Raw genomic sequence first — 17,598 nt, 5'->3', positions numbered from 1 at the left:
CTGCGTGCCACTTCCGGCACGCGTGCCATAGGTTCACCATCACGGGAGTAGAGCAAATCCATGCAGGAATGGATAGGATAACAAAAAAAAAAGTAACTGCAAGGGGTCTGCCAATGATATGTGTATATCCTGATATTGGCTTTCTGTATTCAGAAAAATGAGCCTTCTTCCATGTCCTTGAAAGTTATTTCACGTATGTACTCATACAGATTTCTGAAAAATGCACCAACAAAATAATTATTTGACCCACTTAGAATTTTTTTTAATATTAGATTTTAAAACTGAGAAAGCTGGATTTTGCAATCTTCACATCTTAAGGTCAATTGACATAGAACTATCTGTTAATAGGCACTTATTCTACATTATTTATTTTTATTTTAATCTGGTTTTGCTGTTAGGACACCCACACTTTGCACCTAGTCAATGGAAATCTTAACACAACTGATCTTTAAGATGTTTAATAATTTCAAGCGTATGTATTTAATATTACTTTCAATACTTTTTCTGCACTCTTCTCTAAATTGTGCTGTTCAGATGGGTTTCTTTTTATCCACTGCACAGATAAACTGATGTATTTATTTACAGATAAAGCAATTCAATTTACAATATCACTGAACAAACTGCTAGCACAGTTAATGAAAACGAACATGGAACAGTTGGTAGAAAATGAATTTAGATATGGGACATGCAAAGTTTCCATATCTAACAATAAAGATCTGTGAGTCAAAACAAAAATGAATATTTGCAAATATTTGATATGTATGGAAATGCCTGACTTCCACACACAACTTTTGAATGATAACATTTTAAATTAAAAAGAAAAACTTTGTGTGCATATAGAATATACAGCTTCATCACAAAATAGACAGTTAATAAACTTTAGCTCTGGTGATGTCCAGCATGGTTTAACATCAATCATGAGTTAATATTATTGCATATTCCCTATGAAATCCTATTAAACATTAGTTGCCATTATATGTCACTGTTACATGGGATTGATTTCATGCCAACATTGAGCTGCTAATCACTACCATAATGTCAAATGTAAAGAACAGGAACACTCTCTGAGTTCAAAACACTAGAGAGTTTATTATTGCTACCTGTATCCTGTACAAAAAATGGATTAACTGGTCAGTGCTAAATTGCTGCTAGATAAGGGTCAACAGAATTGACAGGGGACTGGAGTTAGGTCTCTTATGGGAGCCCAAAGATTCCAAACTGATGATATGTTTAATTCTGCCTTATAGCTCAGCCTGCTCATCTTTTATATATTACTTATTAAATAATCCAACCTTATTCACTATCATGAAATGTCAAATATGGTGATCAGTTAATTACAATATACAAAACACAACAGCTGAGCAACATTTATACACAATATATGTTCTGAGAATATCAAGAATTAGTTTTTACAAAGAATGCTGATAATCAGATCATTTTTATTCTAAATAGTGTCATCTTGGATTAACTCTAGACTTATTTATTCTATCTCAGAATTTTATAAGTTAACACCACTTTAAGATTTTTAGGGCAGGCTATTACAAAAGAAATCACATCTTCTTTGTACTCTCTCTCTCTCTCTTTTTCTTTTGATGTGAGTAGAGAAACTTGGCATTTAATATCACCAAAGAACAGAGAACACATGAAAAATGATAAAAGTATACATTTTGCATACCCTGCTATACCAGGAGTAAACTTGTATAATCCTCTGCAACTGGCTGTAATAAAGCAGCTAGTGTTCTATTTCTAACTGGGAGCTGAACAGTATATAAATAAAAATAATTACTATTTTCTTCCTATTTATTACTTTTAGAAGGAAAAGATTTACATGGGTGTGAAAGGAACTTTAATGCCGTCCAACCAATTCTTGTTTCCTTAATTAGTTCAGGTATTTAGAGCCATGTTTGCAAGGTAGACATAAGTCTGAGACACTGGAAAAATTAAAAGCAGCTGGAGGAGAGGGTGATTTGTGAAAAATGGGAAGCTACTGGTAGGGAAAAGGTTAAACTTCTCTTTTCATCTGCACTTTTCTAATGCAAATTACGGAGTAAATGTAATGTAGGCACACACAGACACCACTGGACATTTTTTTCTGGAAAAGGGACAAAAGCCTGAAGAATTCATGTCAGGGATGTAGTAAGTTGTTTTAGTCGAATGAAAAGAAACTTGAATTTTAAAATAATTGTGAAGTGGTTGGGAATCTGAGGCAAAGAATCTAGTTAAATTAGCTTTAGGAAAACATAATACATTGTGAAACCGTTTTTTTCTCATTCACAAAAGATGTTGGTTGTGATTCAAAGATAAGTCAACAATATAATATTTCTATTATTATGAGATCAGATATTGTCTCACACAAATTTTAAAAGCCTTTCAACTATGCAGACATATTTTCTATTATCAACACAATTGTGATTGGGAAAAAAGTCCTCTAAAACAGTGTTTCCCCAAAATGGACATATTACTCCAAGTTGGGTAAAAGAAGTTTTTCTTTAGGTAATGATGCATGAACCTATTATGCAAACACAACAGAGGTATTTAAACTGACTTAAAGAGTAAAAGGGTAAAAGGACTCTCTGATAAGCAGCTTTGGGTAATGAAGGAAAAAGATTGGGAAGCACTGATCTAAACTAGGTACTTAAACCTAATCCATGTATTTAGTAATCAGCAAAGAATTGCACACCCAGTTTAATGTAGTGGTTAAGGTATCAGACTGCAAACAGGAAGACTGCTGAGTTCTAGTTCAGTTGTAGGCATGAATCCAGCTGGGTGACCTAGGCCAGCCCTTCTCTCTTAGCCCTAAGAAAGGGACAATGGCAAAGCACTTCTGAAATCTTGCCAACAAAACTGCAGGAATTTGTCTAGCAGTTGCTAGAAATGACAGGAAGGAAGGAAGGAAGGAAGGAAGGAAGGAAGGAAGGAAGGAAGGAAGGAAGGAAGGAAGGAAGGAAGGAAACAAAACCCCAAAACCAGTTTGGTTTGGAGCAACCCCCAAACTGGTTCTCACTTATCCAGGAGAGTGTTTTCCAGAAGATGAAATATTTAATACTTCCTTTATGGGAAAGATGTTTCTTGAGCATCATGCTTTCAAGCCAATAATAATAAATGAAATTAATAAGATGTATGCATGTAGGTCTCTCTTTTTTTGCACTTTCTTTATAATTTCCTAATTTCAGATATTTTTATCTCACAGAAAAAAGAACCCTTAATATTTTGTCTGATATTATTTTTTGCTCCTAATTCTAGCCTCTAGCTGCTTAGATACCAAATGTGCTACTTTAACAACTACTGCCTTCATACTCACTGTAGTGGCATTGCATTACTGATTTGAGATCCCCACATTACATTCTATCAATAACTAAGGCAGTCCTGTTCACTTGCCAAAAAGTTCTTTGAAATCAAACTTCAACACAGAAAAATAAATTAGCACAAAATAAGCTAACACTCACAATATATTCTTGCCTCAAAACTGGGCTTTTCTGTTTGCACAATTCGGATTTAGTTTGCCACTGAAAGCTAGTACACAGCTTTCATTAAATTCCATCTAAGAATGGATTTCAACACACTGTTAACAATTTGTCCACATACCAGTAAACTCATTCATTAGAAGCCTTCATGCCTTAGAGAACTACGGTCCTTAGATAAGAAAAGATTGTACAAAAATGAACACTATATCATACATAACAGGTCAAAAAGATGCCAGAACCACTCAGATTTCCACCAACAGTATGTCATTGTACAAACATTCAAATTTGACCAAAGGGACCAAATGGTTTTTACATCTCCAATTTTTACTTGTCCAATCTGTGGCCAGCAATAAGCTGCTCTGTTCACCTGTGACATTACAACTGCAGGCATAACAGCTCATGACACCACAACCTCTCCAAGTTTCTGTTATGACATCAAATAGCTATTTACTGCTAATGTAAATTGAAAATTGTTCAGCTGATATTGGTGACAACTGAAGTCAACTTGCAAACCTGTCAGTTCACTTCTAAGTAAGTATGTATGTGTAGAGGTAGATAGATGGATACACACCCACATGTATTCATATATAAATAGATCCCTTCACAATCATCTTTGAAAACAGCCTGCCTTTTCTCTCAGTTGGTGAATTTCTTACAAAGACAAACGCACAAGTGAATCAATCAGATAGCCAAAGTTCCAGCACTTACTTTTCATAGTCATGCTTGCAGTAGAGCTGCCTGTTACGACAATAACATGTGCCTGAGAGAGGCTGGAGGCAAGCAGCACACTTCACACAGCCTTCATGCCAGGAGCGCTCATTAACCCGCAGCAGGAAGCGATCTGAGATTGGAGTGTTGCAACCAGCGCAAACCTCCCGCATTTTCGATTCTGAGCCTAATGGGAGAAAAAAAAAAAGATGATCGTTGACAATCTCAGCAGACTTATATATGAGCAAATACATTCCGCAAAGTTCAAGGTGAAAATCTGGGGTACAGCACAGGGGTAAGGAACTGTATTCCCCTCCCCCCCAAAGGTCTTTATAGTATAGCCGTTAGCATGATTGAATATTGAAATGAAATGTGTGAAGGGGGCAATTTTCTATCTTTGAATTGGGAATGTTACCATGATTACCATGTGATCCCATTATTGCCTTCTAAGAATCACGTGCCACTGAAGTCTATAGGATTTACTTCTACTATGTACAGGATTGCAATCAGGTGACTTATAAAAAACATTCAGGTGCCAAAGACTCAAATAACAAGTCCCAAAGACTCACCCATATCCTGCAAGTAAATTATATGTAACTGCAGGTAAATTTTTACAATTCTATTTTATTTGCATGGCATGGATTAGACTTTTTAAAACTTTTGATGATTTGATCTTGTAAAGTATGAATTTTTGATTCAACCATATGTATATATGCATTTACTATTAAGTAGTATGTATTGTAAATATTTTTCAGGTGAGATATAAGTAAAATCTCTTTTCAGTTGAGCTAGATTCCTGGTGATGTCATGGACTTAATTGTATACCCAGTTTGAGAATTTGGAAATTGCAGTGGGCATAAATTAAATAAACAAAGAAGTAAAATCCACAAGGATTCTATTTCATGTCCAAATCCTACTTTTTAAAAAGAGGTTTCGCTTATTAACTCTAAACAATCCCCAAATCTAGCATCCATAAATGTCAGAGTTCCAACATAATAAAGTCCAACAGTCTAAATTCAAATCCTTCACAAATCTTGAAACTCAGAAAATATAATCATCCTTACCCTTTATTCCTCCTAATTCTATTGTTGATATAAAAATACTGCTGCTCATCTTCTCATAGCTCTCCAGCAATTCCGTGCTTTCCAGATGTGCTAGATTTCAAATGTCATCCTCTAATGAGGCTGGGGTTGAAGTCTGACATCTGGAGGGTCACAGTTGTGGGGAAGGTTAATCTAGTCCATTTCCAGGATTTACAGGTTGAAAAGATAATTCATTGATAATCTTTCCATTTCTGATATTTTGACATAAGCAGGACAGGCTCATTTCAGATTGGCTGTGTGTGATATACAGCATCATCCGATCAGGATTATCAGTGAATCGACCTATGCCAGTCCTTCAATAGCTTCTCAACAGTACACATGGGTTAAAAAAACAACATCCAGCATTGAAGATTTGCTTTAGGAGAGAGCTAAATAAGGCATAAAACTTTAGTCAGATGGAGTTCATTCCTCTTTCAGGGCTGAGTTTGGTGGATTATATTAGGCACATTTGCTTTTGGTCTTCCTTGCTTTTATTTTCATTTTTTTAAATTTCATTTTGCAGGCTCTGTTTATTGTGTATATTTCTGCCTAGCGGCATAGACTGAAGCTTCTGACCACATTGGATATTATGCTATGTTTAAACAGAAAAGTGGTGCAGATGCATCAGCCTGTTTGCCTTCTTGCTGCTGGTTTTTAGCATGCAAAAAGGAAACTGGTGCATCTCTTTTTCAGGGCAATGGTTTCTGATTGCTGGTGAAGATCGGAGGCAAATGCCTGGCTGGTGTTGCATGAATAAAAAAAAAAAACTAGGTTAATTGCTTGAATGGTCAGTTGCTTCATTGGTCGCCAGACGCTTCATCTATTGGTTTTCCCCAGTCAATTGAACTTATTAACAGAGTACAAAGGGAAAGTGCATGGAAAATTAGAGGCAACTAACAAAGAGATCACAAACACAGAGTTACAGCAGATCCATTAAATGAATGTTGAATTTAAGATAAGTCGCTGCTAACTCATTCTTCGAATAAAGCAAAAAGAAAAATTAGTATGCCAGTTAAGAAGGAAACATATTTATCCTCATTTATTGAGAAAGTTTTCTGGGCAAAAGAGACCTTTAAAGAAGATGTGCATAATTGTTCCGAGTAGAAAAAGCAGACTGATTTTAAGAAGGGCACCGAATGAGACCAGGCATCGTCTTAGAAAAGGGATTTTTCACTTTGAGACAGAAAGCTGGGGGTGCTTCTTAAGATGGGACTTGCCCCATGGAGTTTTGATAGCATGCATATGTTAAACAGAATAAACTGAAAGATTAAAATGTATTCTAAAATTCTGTAGCTGAATCTCATTAGGCACCTCTAGATCTTTTCCTATGGATTTTCAGTACTCCCACAGTATACAGAACAAAACGTTAGATTAAATTCAAACAACAAATCAGAACTCAGACTTATTTTAAAACAGAGAAGAGCAGAACTAAACCTTTAGATTCTACAGCATTTAGGTATCTTTCCTGCCCATTGAAACAAAGAAATAAAGCAGTCTGGGAATTCTCAGAAGAAGGCAAACATAAGAAAAGCCCTCTTGTCCATTTGCACTTTGATCATTTGTCTCATTGTGTGATGAGACCCACAAAGAAGTCATAAAAGAATCCACGGATAGCATTTCTTTGTAACAAATCTTTGTACTATTAACTGTAGGGAAGTTTATCCTGTTTTATCATTCCATATTTAAACTATTTATTTCAGAACTATTTCATCATTTTGTGAAATGTTGTGGGAGTGTTCAACAGGATGACAAGTACAGAAATATTTCTCATAACTAAATAACGGACTTCAAAGCTTTTATTTCAACTTCAATTTTTCTAGAAACAAATGAGAGGCTGCTGATAATGGAATCTTGCTGATAAATTACCACCAAAGCAGGGGTCTTGTTTTCCATGGCTGCTTACAGAATTGGCTGTTGGCTCTTATTTCTCTTGCCTGAATTCAATTTTAGCTAGATGTAGAGCAACACCTGGTGTTATATATGAGCAGCTTATTATTTCTTATATTGTTACTTTTACACCACTACATCCAGAGACAGGTGCTTCAGGAGGTTTCTGCCTCAGGCACAGAAAGTATTTGGCCCACATGTTTTTGGTTGTTTTTAAATCTAACTCAGGCAACACAATTCTCTCTGGCCGTGGCTAAAATCCATTGAGAAGAGAGATAAATTAGATTTGTAGTAAAGATGGAGCACGGTTTGGCTGCACCCACTCAGGGCTGAGTGAGGCCTGAAGTATCAAGCAGCTCTTCCAGTTGCATTCTTAGAAAATGTTGCTGGCTCCTTAGTGGTACAAATGTGTATCACAATATTAAGGTATGGTGAAAAATAAATCCCAGCAAAATTGAGTGGTTCTGGATGTTGTTGTTCTGTCTGGTTTATGTGAGATACCATCTTTGATTCTGGGGATGGTTGCACCTCTCAGGGCAGAGCTAGTGAGCAATTCACACAGATTCATCTTGTGCTCCAGTCAGATCAATTTCTGGACTGAGGAGCTATGCTCACGATTAACTCATTCCTTGTTGATTTCCCAGTTGGATTACTGCAATGCACTATATGTTTTAGTTTTATATTTATTTATTTGTTTGTTTGTTTATTTATTTGTTTATTTGTTTATTTATTTTTGTCAATTGCTTACAAGATAATAGGTATAAGTAAAAACATAGTTATGAATACATGGATACATATAAGAAAAATAAAAAATATAAGAAACAATAGGACAAGGACGGTAGGCACGTTGGCATGCTTATGCACGCCCCCCTAATATGTAGGAGTTGCCCTCGGAGACCATCCAGAAATTGGTGTCACACACAGTTTTGGGTACCCTACTGTTCACCCACATTACACCACTGCTGGATAAGCTGCGCAGGTTTCCAGTTTCTTTCCAGGGGTGATTGAGGGTGTTGGCTATTAGCTTTAAAGCTAATATTAGCTGACACCCGTAATGGCACAGGCCAGGTTATTTGTGGGACTCTTTCCCCCTGAGGGTATCTGCCAACTCCACTAATTCTGGAAGCTGCACTAACTTCCAGTGGAATTCCAAACACAATTCAAAATGCTGCTCATGCCCTATAAACTATGGAACACTATGTCCCCAGAGATTTGGATGAACATGGCATTAAAGAGCTACAAGTTCCATGGTGTTTAGGGTGGGAGATTACAGGAGCCCCACTATCTGGATTGTTTAGTAACAATTTTATTGACTAGAAATGGAATTATTTTTCAACCCCAGGCATATGCTATATTATTCCTATATTATTGGATATATTTTTTTTAAAGTAAATGCAGCTATGTTGGGGTGGGGTTTTATCCTCTGTATTTATTTATATTGTTTATTAAATTTTTATCCAGCTTTTGTTACTTTATAGGTAACTCAAGGCAGTTAACATACCTAATACTTCTTCCTCCTCCTATTTTCCTCACAACAGTAAACTTGTGAGCTGGGTTGGGCTGAGAGAGTGTGACTGGCCCAAAGTCACCCAGTTGGCTGCCATGTCTAAAGTGGAACTAGAACTCACAGTCTCCTGTTTTCTGGGCCAGCATCTTAACCACTACACCCAAATGGCACTCTGAGCTGTATGCTTCCTGTGATCATTCTGGTGAGTTGGGCTGCTATTATCTGTAATATATAGATATGTATTTATGTATATATAAATAGATTTATAGAAAAGGTTTCAAGCATCTCCATACTCAGAGCAGGAATAAAAGTGATTCCCCTCCCCACTGAGATAGTCCCTTGCATATCCCATCTCCAAAAGAGAGGAAATGCATCACAGATACAGAAGGGAACATTTGCATAATGTAAATGGTAATTCATAGGCAGAAATATAAATTCAGAAAGCAGAAAATTACAGCCAAAACCAAACAAAGCTAATCGTGTTTTCCAGAGGAAAATATCTAGGCTGATATCAAAGGACTACTATATCAGTTAACCTAAGAAAAAAATGGCCTTAGTATAAATTAAATAATTTTAAGAGAAATACAAAATATAGCTTAGCACTGCAAGGGAGATTAATCAATTGATTAGTTTGCCTCCTTTCCCTTTTGCTCACGTGTTAATTCTTGATGGTCAATTTTAACCTTCAATGTTACACAAGTACAACAGTTTATTCATTCAAGTCTAGTAAAAACAAACCAAGGCTTAGTACAATGTGTAAATCAATACTAATTTTAATATATTGAAAATACTTTAGTAGTAGTGGGGGTCATAAGTATATGAAGAGCTGTCTTAGAAAAAACAAACTTTGCAGCCAGAACTTATACAGGAAAAATCTATCAGCCTAGATTTTTCCTTGCTGAAAAAAGTTCTAAATTAAAACTGAATGGGTTACCAACCTGGCTTACAGGACTTACATCAACAGTATACAGTTTAGGTCTTTATTCAGCATTAGCTATGCCAATTTAGACATGAATTATTGGGTTACAAGTCACACCTCGAGGATTACTGGGTCACAGGCATGATTATCTTGAAATAGCTTACTTTTTATGTTTAAAGAAAGGTAAGGATAAAAAAACCAGGAGGTGTGTTTCACTTAATATTTAATTTGTTTTGATCCAAAAAGGAAGCATGTAGGGGGATATAATGGTATTCAGTGAAGAGGGAATAGTTCAATTTTTATTCCTGACCACAAAGACAACTACAATTGACTTATTTAATTGCTTATTACTACTAATCAGAACTCCAATCAAATAAAAAGAGGTGGGAACCCATGAAAGAATGTGAAAAAAAGTAGAAAAAAAGACCATTCTTTATTGTGAAAATATATGATTTAAGCATATTACGCATATATATTAATCTAAGGGAGACATTAAGCAGGTACATTATTAATTATCAACCCTGGTGAAAAAAGAATGAGAGACATCTTCCGATCCATTAGCATTTGAATTACTGGAGTGAAAAGGCATGTTTTGATAGATCTTTAATATATTTTTAAATTCTAAATGTGAAGGTATTTCACTTGAATATTTCACTTGATTGCCTTTCACTGCAACATAAGAATCAACTTCCAGAATTCTAAATATGCACCTTCAACCTTAAAGGTGCGACTTCTGATCTATTTTATATATTTATATCTATTTAGAAATAAGATTTGCTGACTTTGGTGGGACTTGTTCTATTACATATATATGGGACAGCAATTGTACCCTCCCCAAACCTTTCATTTCAAGCTACATGTATGTTATCATCAAAATAATGGTAATAAAAAGGGCATCAGTAGGAGAAGAGGAATTTGCAAGTTTAGGGAAATTGGGAAAGTATTTGGGATAGGGGACTGTAAGAAAGAATTTCTTCCCAACAAGCCTATGAAGACTATGGGTGCTCAATGGGTAAAAAATTCTGATTATGAGGAGGGAAGGAAGCAATAAATGGGGATATAAAATGAGATTTAGCATTCTGGAGAAAAAAACATGTCTGAAGCTGACTTGGAACATTTTCCTTGCCACACATCATTGCAGCTCTCATTTGTTTTTGATTGTGTTTGTACTACACAAATAAGTACATCCTGCTGTTAGCTTCTGTATGGGTTACTTGAATAAATGAAACCTTTTGTTGTCTTTGATGGTAATTACTGGCAAGTGAAACTTGCAGCAAGAATGCTCCAATCTCTTTTTCCCCTTGCACAGCGAAAAATTAGACTTAAAGCCAAGTTGGTTTGAGTTATTGTGCTGTCCTTTCGGTTGCCAATTGCCAGCTTTCATTCAATCCTCCAAGTGTTTCTGAACATGTCCACTGTTATTACTTAACAAGGATTGTGTAATCTTAGATCCTGGGACCATGATACACATTTGACAGAGATGGATTATGAAAGATTGTGGTAGATATGCAACAGCAAGTCTTGCCCGATCTGATGTGTTGATGGTTACAGTTCCCAGAATTCCTAGCCAGCATCTCATGATGTCAGAATGTCAGGATACCTTCTCCCAAAGCATTTAAAGGACAGCACCTTGAAGAAAGCTGGGTTAATCTACCCCCACAATATAAAAGCAATGAATGGTGCACCCCTATAAGCTTTATCAAAAGAATAGCAAATCTCATTATTGCCATGTGCCTTCCTGATACAAGAGAAGCAACTCCCCAGTTTACACATTCATCATAAAAGCCTTTTCTTTGGAAGGGAGGGGCATCGAGAGTGGCAGAGACGTGGTGGTAGAGTTATTGCTATGGATAAGGCATAATTCTCAGGAGAAGCAGCACCTTTCAAACTGTCCTCCTCTACCTGGTTATTAAAGGTAGGAGACCCCTGTCCTCTTTGGCATGACAATCATGCTCTCTGATTTCTTCATACACAAAAAAACTATTTTTTTCATCTGAGCTAATTCAGAGTAAGTGAACCAAGCAGCAGCGAGCATAACTAAATAACAAAGGTTTTATCAGAATCAGCCTTGCAATTCCTTAGAGCTTCACTTTCACAGATATTGGAACTGGCGATATATTTCTCTTCCAGTCTTTGGCAGATTTAATACACACCCAGACCCACAATGAGGGCAAAGGGAGATGGTAATAGCTGGGAGCAAGGCTTTTTCTTCTAACCAAGGTCTGTTTTGCTCCCTACATCCACAGCCTGATCATGCCTGCATTCAGACCGAAATTAAAAGTCATAAAGAAATGGAGATGGTTTGGGCTTTGTGAAAATAATCCTCTCTTGTGCGGTGTTATTCCTGTTTATTTAACAGCAAAATGCTGAGGTTTGCTGCGTAAGTGGAAACTCTCTGGCATAATTGTCCCAGAGATACCATTTCAATGGTCTCTGTACTCCCTTCCACATATTATTTGCTTCCAGATTGTTTATTTGAGAGTTACTGAGTGGGATATATTTTTCCCCAGACCTCATCAATGCTTACAGAGGCAATTCAGGAGTGTTTTGCAGGCTGCGATCCTATACAGACTTACCTGGGAGTAAAAAACCCTATTGAATAAAGCACAGGCTGACCAATCTACTTACTCTCCAGTGCCATTTGCAAAGGAGTGCCAAGGAGTTACATGCAAAGGAGACAGAGGTCCTTATCCTTGAAGGGTCAGGAATGATTGTAGAACAAAAGATGTTTTGACACATTTCTTAAAATAAGCAACAATCCTTCCTTCTTTCTCACCTGCTCACCAAGCCTAGGAGGAGGCTAATTTGCAAGAAATACTTAATTTAATATAGCCATGCCTGACCGCCATTGTAATAACCCCATTTAGTTCTTGATCAAATTGGCAAGTACAATCACTTGAGGCTTTCAAGAAGAGACTGGACAGCCACTTGTAATAGTATAGGGTCTCCTACTTGAATAGGAGGTTGGATGAGATGATCTACAAGGTCCTTTCCAACTCTGTTATTCTGTTATTAATTTGCATGATCTTCCAGGCAAAGAATAAATAATCTTTCAGAGCATCTCCCATACCATCTATTGTGTCTCTTCTTGGTTACTGCTGTGTTCCAATTGTATCCTTCACTGTATGAATATATAACATAATTTAGGGCAAAATTCCCTTCTCTGGATTCATAAATGTCCACATGCATATCCATATATGAAATATAGGAAAGATGCTCAGCAATAACAGGTTCCAAAGTTAAATTAATATTTTGCTTAAAGTCTCTAGTTCTCATGTTTCCTGAGAGCAGCACTAACACAATGTGGATATTTATTTTAAAAGCCTTTAAAAAAAAAAGAGCAAAAGCAATCATAATATTTGTGCACTGTTTCTCTAACCCTAATATAAATTGGACATTAATAAGTCAGTTTCCATAATTATTTCAAAGATTATTACCATTACTATTATTTTTGAACTTTTTTATTGGAAAAAAAACCCCTACAAATAAAACAACAAATTTATACTACCTAACAGTCTGGTACCTTTTGAATTTCAATTACAGAGGTTTCTTTCTCTGTATGCTTTTTCTATCAACTATAGGTTTTGTGAATTTACAGTGATAAAGCTGTTTTATGCATAAAGTTAGTACTTGAGATGCCCTACTGTTTATTTGGTAAGATAATTTAGGCTCTCTCTGGTTAAATTGAAATAACACTAAAGTGGCTAACAATATATTCAAGTTCAAAAGGATAATAACATATGCTGTGTCAGTATACAAATATGTGTGAACTAAGCAATGAGAGAGGTAGGAGGGGTTGGAAAGTTGTGGGAGGGAGAATCTGGAAAAAGCCAATGACACTTCCAAACTGCTGCCAAAGAAATCACAAGGATGTGTACATGAAGTCTCTTGGAGGCAAGCTCAGTTGGAAAAATATTTTTACTTTTTGAAGGTAGGAAGAGAATTCCAGAATGGAAGGCTTGAATGAGAGGGGGGGGAAAAAACAAGTATTCACCCTCTCATACTTGAACTTTATGTGTTAGTAGAAAAACAGGAAGAGCTTGTGAGATCTCTGGAAGATAAACTCACCCTTACATGGAATTGTATGCTGACTGGGCAAGTCCAATTGTCACAACAGAGTTACTTGATCTTGTGATGTCATCTAGATTGGTTTGAGCCTGAGAACCTCTGATAAAGTAGGCCGTTTAGTTCCACCATCCTTGTACTGGATTCCTGTCCCAAAGTAGAGGGTGAAAGCTTCTAGGAAAGTCATGGGAAGGTGGATGTGGATGGCGATCACTACATTCTTTGGTAAGGAGGTTATTACGCTATCTACCTTGAAAGAGAAAGCGGTATGTCCCTTCTTCAAAAAGCTATCACTCAACCTAATTATTCTGATCAACTATTGGCTTGTAGTTTTAGGGAAATTTATTGAGAAAGTGGCAGGATTGCAGCTGCATAATACTCTGAAGTAACTATCTTCTACCTGGGTTTGAGCCTTGATAACTCTAGTTGTTGACTATAGAGTACTTGGTGGCATTAATTGGTATAAGCAAGATATCCTCTGGTCGGCTTACAAGATTTTGAGATGGTGGACACTCATTGCAGTGATGGAGAAACAAGACTTTAATTTATCCATAGCAAAAAAGAGCGGCTCAGGAAGCCTCCTGATTCTGGAAGTAATCCATGCTTAACTTTTGAAAGGGTTCTGCTTCCCTGCTTAGAACCCTAGTGTCATTCATAGCCTTGTCACCTCATATATGGACTGTTGCAATTTGTTCTACATAAGGACTGTCCTTGAAGATGAACAAGAAGCTTCAGCTGGTCTGGAGTACAGCAGACCCAATACTAACAAGCATGGCCTGTTTTCCTCCTGGAACACTACCGAGGACTTATACAAGTTGCCAATTAGCTTCCAGGTGCAATTTGAGGTTATCTTCTTTATAATTCTTTGGGCTTAGGATCCGGGTATTTGCTATTCTACAGTATGTAGAATCTACCCACCTAGTGAGGTCCAAGATAAAGGGCCTATTCCAGCTTGCCATGCTGAAGGAATGTCAACATCAGGGACCCCAGGGGTGAGCCTTCTTGATGAGTTTGACACTTGTCTCTGGAACAGCTTATCTCCAGAGATAAGGATGGCCTCATCTCTGATACTGTTCAGAAGGGCAGTGAAAACAGGGCTTTTAAGGAGGAGTTGTAGAGAAGGATGAGATATTGCTTTTCTAAAGAAGTGATGACATGGGGCTGAATGATTGAGGTTGTTATTTTTTGCTTGCTTATTGGTATATACTATACTTTTATCCTAAACTGAACCATAATTACTTAGGTTTGGTAAGCTATTCAAAGTCAAAATATTGGATAGCATGGAAGCTTGTGTAAATAAACAACTAATCAACAAATAATGCTCTTCATTTAAACCAAGCTGTATCTTGTGTCCAATAAAGAGACTTTGGCATTTAAAAGTGTTTGACTTAACTCATTATTTTTATGATTCTATATCCAGCTTTGTGTCTGCTTTACTAAAAGTTTCTTGAATGTGAAAATGTTATACCTCTCACTGGCATGAAAAGTTATTTTTATGGAGATTTGCCTCTGGCTTAATTTTTTTTTTTTTTTTTTTGCTTTTCATATTTATTGTCGTGGGGAAGATGAAGTCACAGTTTGTTCTCTGATTTGACTAACCTGGCATCGACCCATGTTGGAATGCAGAGAAAAAACAGATCAGCTGTAGATATTTTGCCCCTGAAGTGAAATACAAGAGATGGGTCCCCTTCTCTCCATTCCTAAAGCAAAAGACCTGGAGATGGGACACCAAATGCCAGTTGGTGTGAGCTTCAGCCTTGGAGATGAGATTTCCTCTAGTTCATTTGAGGACAGCAAAGCTATTCCACTCTAAGAAGGTGACAGGGCATACATTAGAGTCATATGTGTTTCACATAATATTGCTCTACAGTGGTGGCATTCATATAACCTAGCTACTGAATTTAACTATTTGGGGCAGTTGCATCAGATATTGAACCGCAAACAGTTGAATTCAGGCATCATGTCAAACTAACAAATAATCAAGGTTAAAACTAGCCAAGTTTAATGTGTTATGCGAATGTAGTCTTTATCTCACGAATTCCACAATTGACCTATTCAATCTATTACACAAACATAGAAAGTATAGAGTTCCATTCTCATCTATCAGTGGGGTGCAGTGTAAACTGTGTTGATATAATTTGTTTGAGTAGAATATAGGGATTAAATCAGAGCTCCCCAAAGTCATGCTACTCTAGAACAAATTACCGTGTAAGGGACTAGAGGACCATACAGGGTGTACGCTGTACAGTCTCGCTATCAAGCAACACTCTTTGGAGCTCAACATATTTCCCTAAAACTAGGAACTTACCATAGCCCAGGACTGGCATGGCCTGCTGCAGACAAGAGGGGGCCTCTTCAGTCTTCATCCTCCAGGCCTGGCAGCAGAAGATGGGCCTGTCAAAGAGAAGCTAGTCATCAAAATAGGAGAGATAAGGAGAGACAGACTAGCTTATGCTGTACTCAGATGGAAGACAGTGTTTATTTTCCATAAATCCATCTTCAACCTGCCAGCTAGGAAACTCCAAATGGGGTAAATAATCTAGTTAGTTAGAGACTGTTTTGGATTTTGGAACAGGACTGTCATCATTTGTTTTCTAGCCTCATAACTTGTATGCATCTCTAAAAATTACATCAGGGATAGACAATCTACAGGCAACATATCATCCTTGACTGCAAAAAGTTCAGCTCTTGAAATGCTTGAAAGGTCTATGGCAATCTGTGGATGCTATCACAAGGTTGCCTATGACTTTTTTCTCCACCAGGTAAACCTTAAAAAGTTTTTCAACAGTAAACACTTTTACTGTTCCTACAAATTTCCGAAGAAGCTAATGAGCTGCTTTTTGCTGGACAATTTGAAGCAGAAGCTGGACAACTGACATATTGAAATAAAACGGGCAGCAAACAACTCAAATAAATAAAATGTCTTTGCTCAATTTCTTGCATAAAGCTAGATGTTGCCCTAACTAACTTTGATTTTCTTTTTCATCGCCATGATTTTATGAGTCTGCTATTTGTAGAAGGCGGCTTTGGCAGTGTTCTTATTCATGTTAGAGGAATCATGTGCTATATTTAAAAGCATAGGAGCAGTCCCACACTTTTTCTGATCAGTTGGCAATGCTCTCCCAATAGTTCTCTGAAGTTGTAAGTGAACAATGGTGTTATTTTTATCACCATATAATAAAGAGAAAGAGAAACTTCACATATGGTACTAAACCATAATGTCATCTTGGGGTTTTTTCAGGTTCTCTAAAGTTAGAGAGTTATGTGAATTTAGACAATTATAGTTATGAAACAAATCATAGTTAGTGGTTTAGAGTGATGAGGGAATTCAGTTAATCAGCTCACAGTCAAGATAAAATCCACATAATTCTTATTTCAAAATCATTTATGGTCCCTCCATCCCTCCACTCTATAATTATCAAATATCCCCACTTTTAAAAACATGTCTACAAAAGATAGCATGAAAGGCATGTTACATAGTTACCTCGGAGATATTATAATGAGATCTTCATTAGTTTTTTAAAGAGTCAAATGGGACATTTCTACTTGTAAAAATTTGCTTCCAGTGTCAAATGAATTCTGATCATGATTATCCAGAACAAATGTTCTTCCTTTTACTTGTTTGTAATATTCTAGGGCTGAGCCTAAGGTTAAAACATAATTATAATTGCTGTAGCACAGGATTACAGTTGTAAAGAATTCAGCTGTATTCAGCAAGTTCTTACCATTGTAGAATTAATTTTTTTTGTTTCTTTGTGAATATCAACATCTTTTCTTTACATATTCCTGTTTCTGCAATTCCCCCGAGTCATAGTATTACAATAATGTGTAATAGCAAATACAATAAATCTACCTTTCTATGATATGTAGTACTACAGTGCCCACCGTCCCTAACCCTAAGACAAGCAATAACCATAGTGTCTAAGAATTATGCCATGCCTAACAGATCTCCACTGCAACTCTCTG

The 17,598-nt window shown here is 36.7% G+C and overlaps 1 pseudogene across 1 annotated transcript in view; it reads right to left on the bottom strand.

Annotated features, from left to right (window-relative positions):
* The window catches only part of LOC113444861 (LIM/homeobox protein LMX-1.2-like), an 85,897-nt pseudogene extending 69,899 nt beyond the window's left edge, over positions 1-15,998 (bottom strand). Inside the window, exons 1-2 of the transcript XR_015741542.1 lie at positions 15,941-15,998; positions 4,173-4,359 (exon numbers count right to left, since the gene is read on the bottom strand). The product of XR_015741542.1 is annotated as an LIM/homeobox protein LMX-1.2-like (transcript). The remainder of the gene's footprint in view (positions 1-4,172; positions 4,360-15,940) is intronic.
* Positions 15,999-17,598: the final 1,600 nt, after the last annotated feature.

This window comes from Pseudonaja textilis, chromosome 2, assembly GCF_049901715.1.
Source record: "Pseudonaja textilis isolate UNSWEBS1 chromosome 2, rPseTex1.2, whole genome shotgun sequence".
Classification (NCBI taxonomy): Eukaryota; Metazoa; Chordata; class Lepidosauria; order Squamata; family Elapidae; genus Pseudonaja; species Pseudonaja textilis.
The sequence above is the reverse complement of the archived record's forward strand: the minus strand, read 5'-3'. Positions and strand labels throughout refer to the sequence as shown.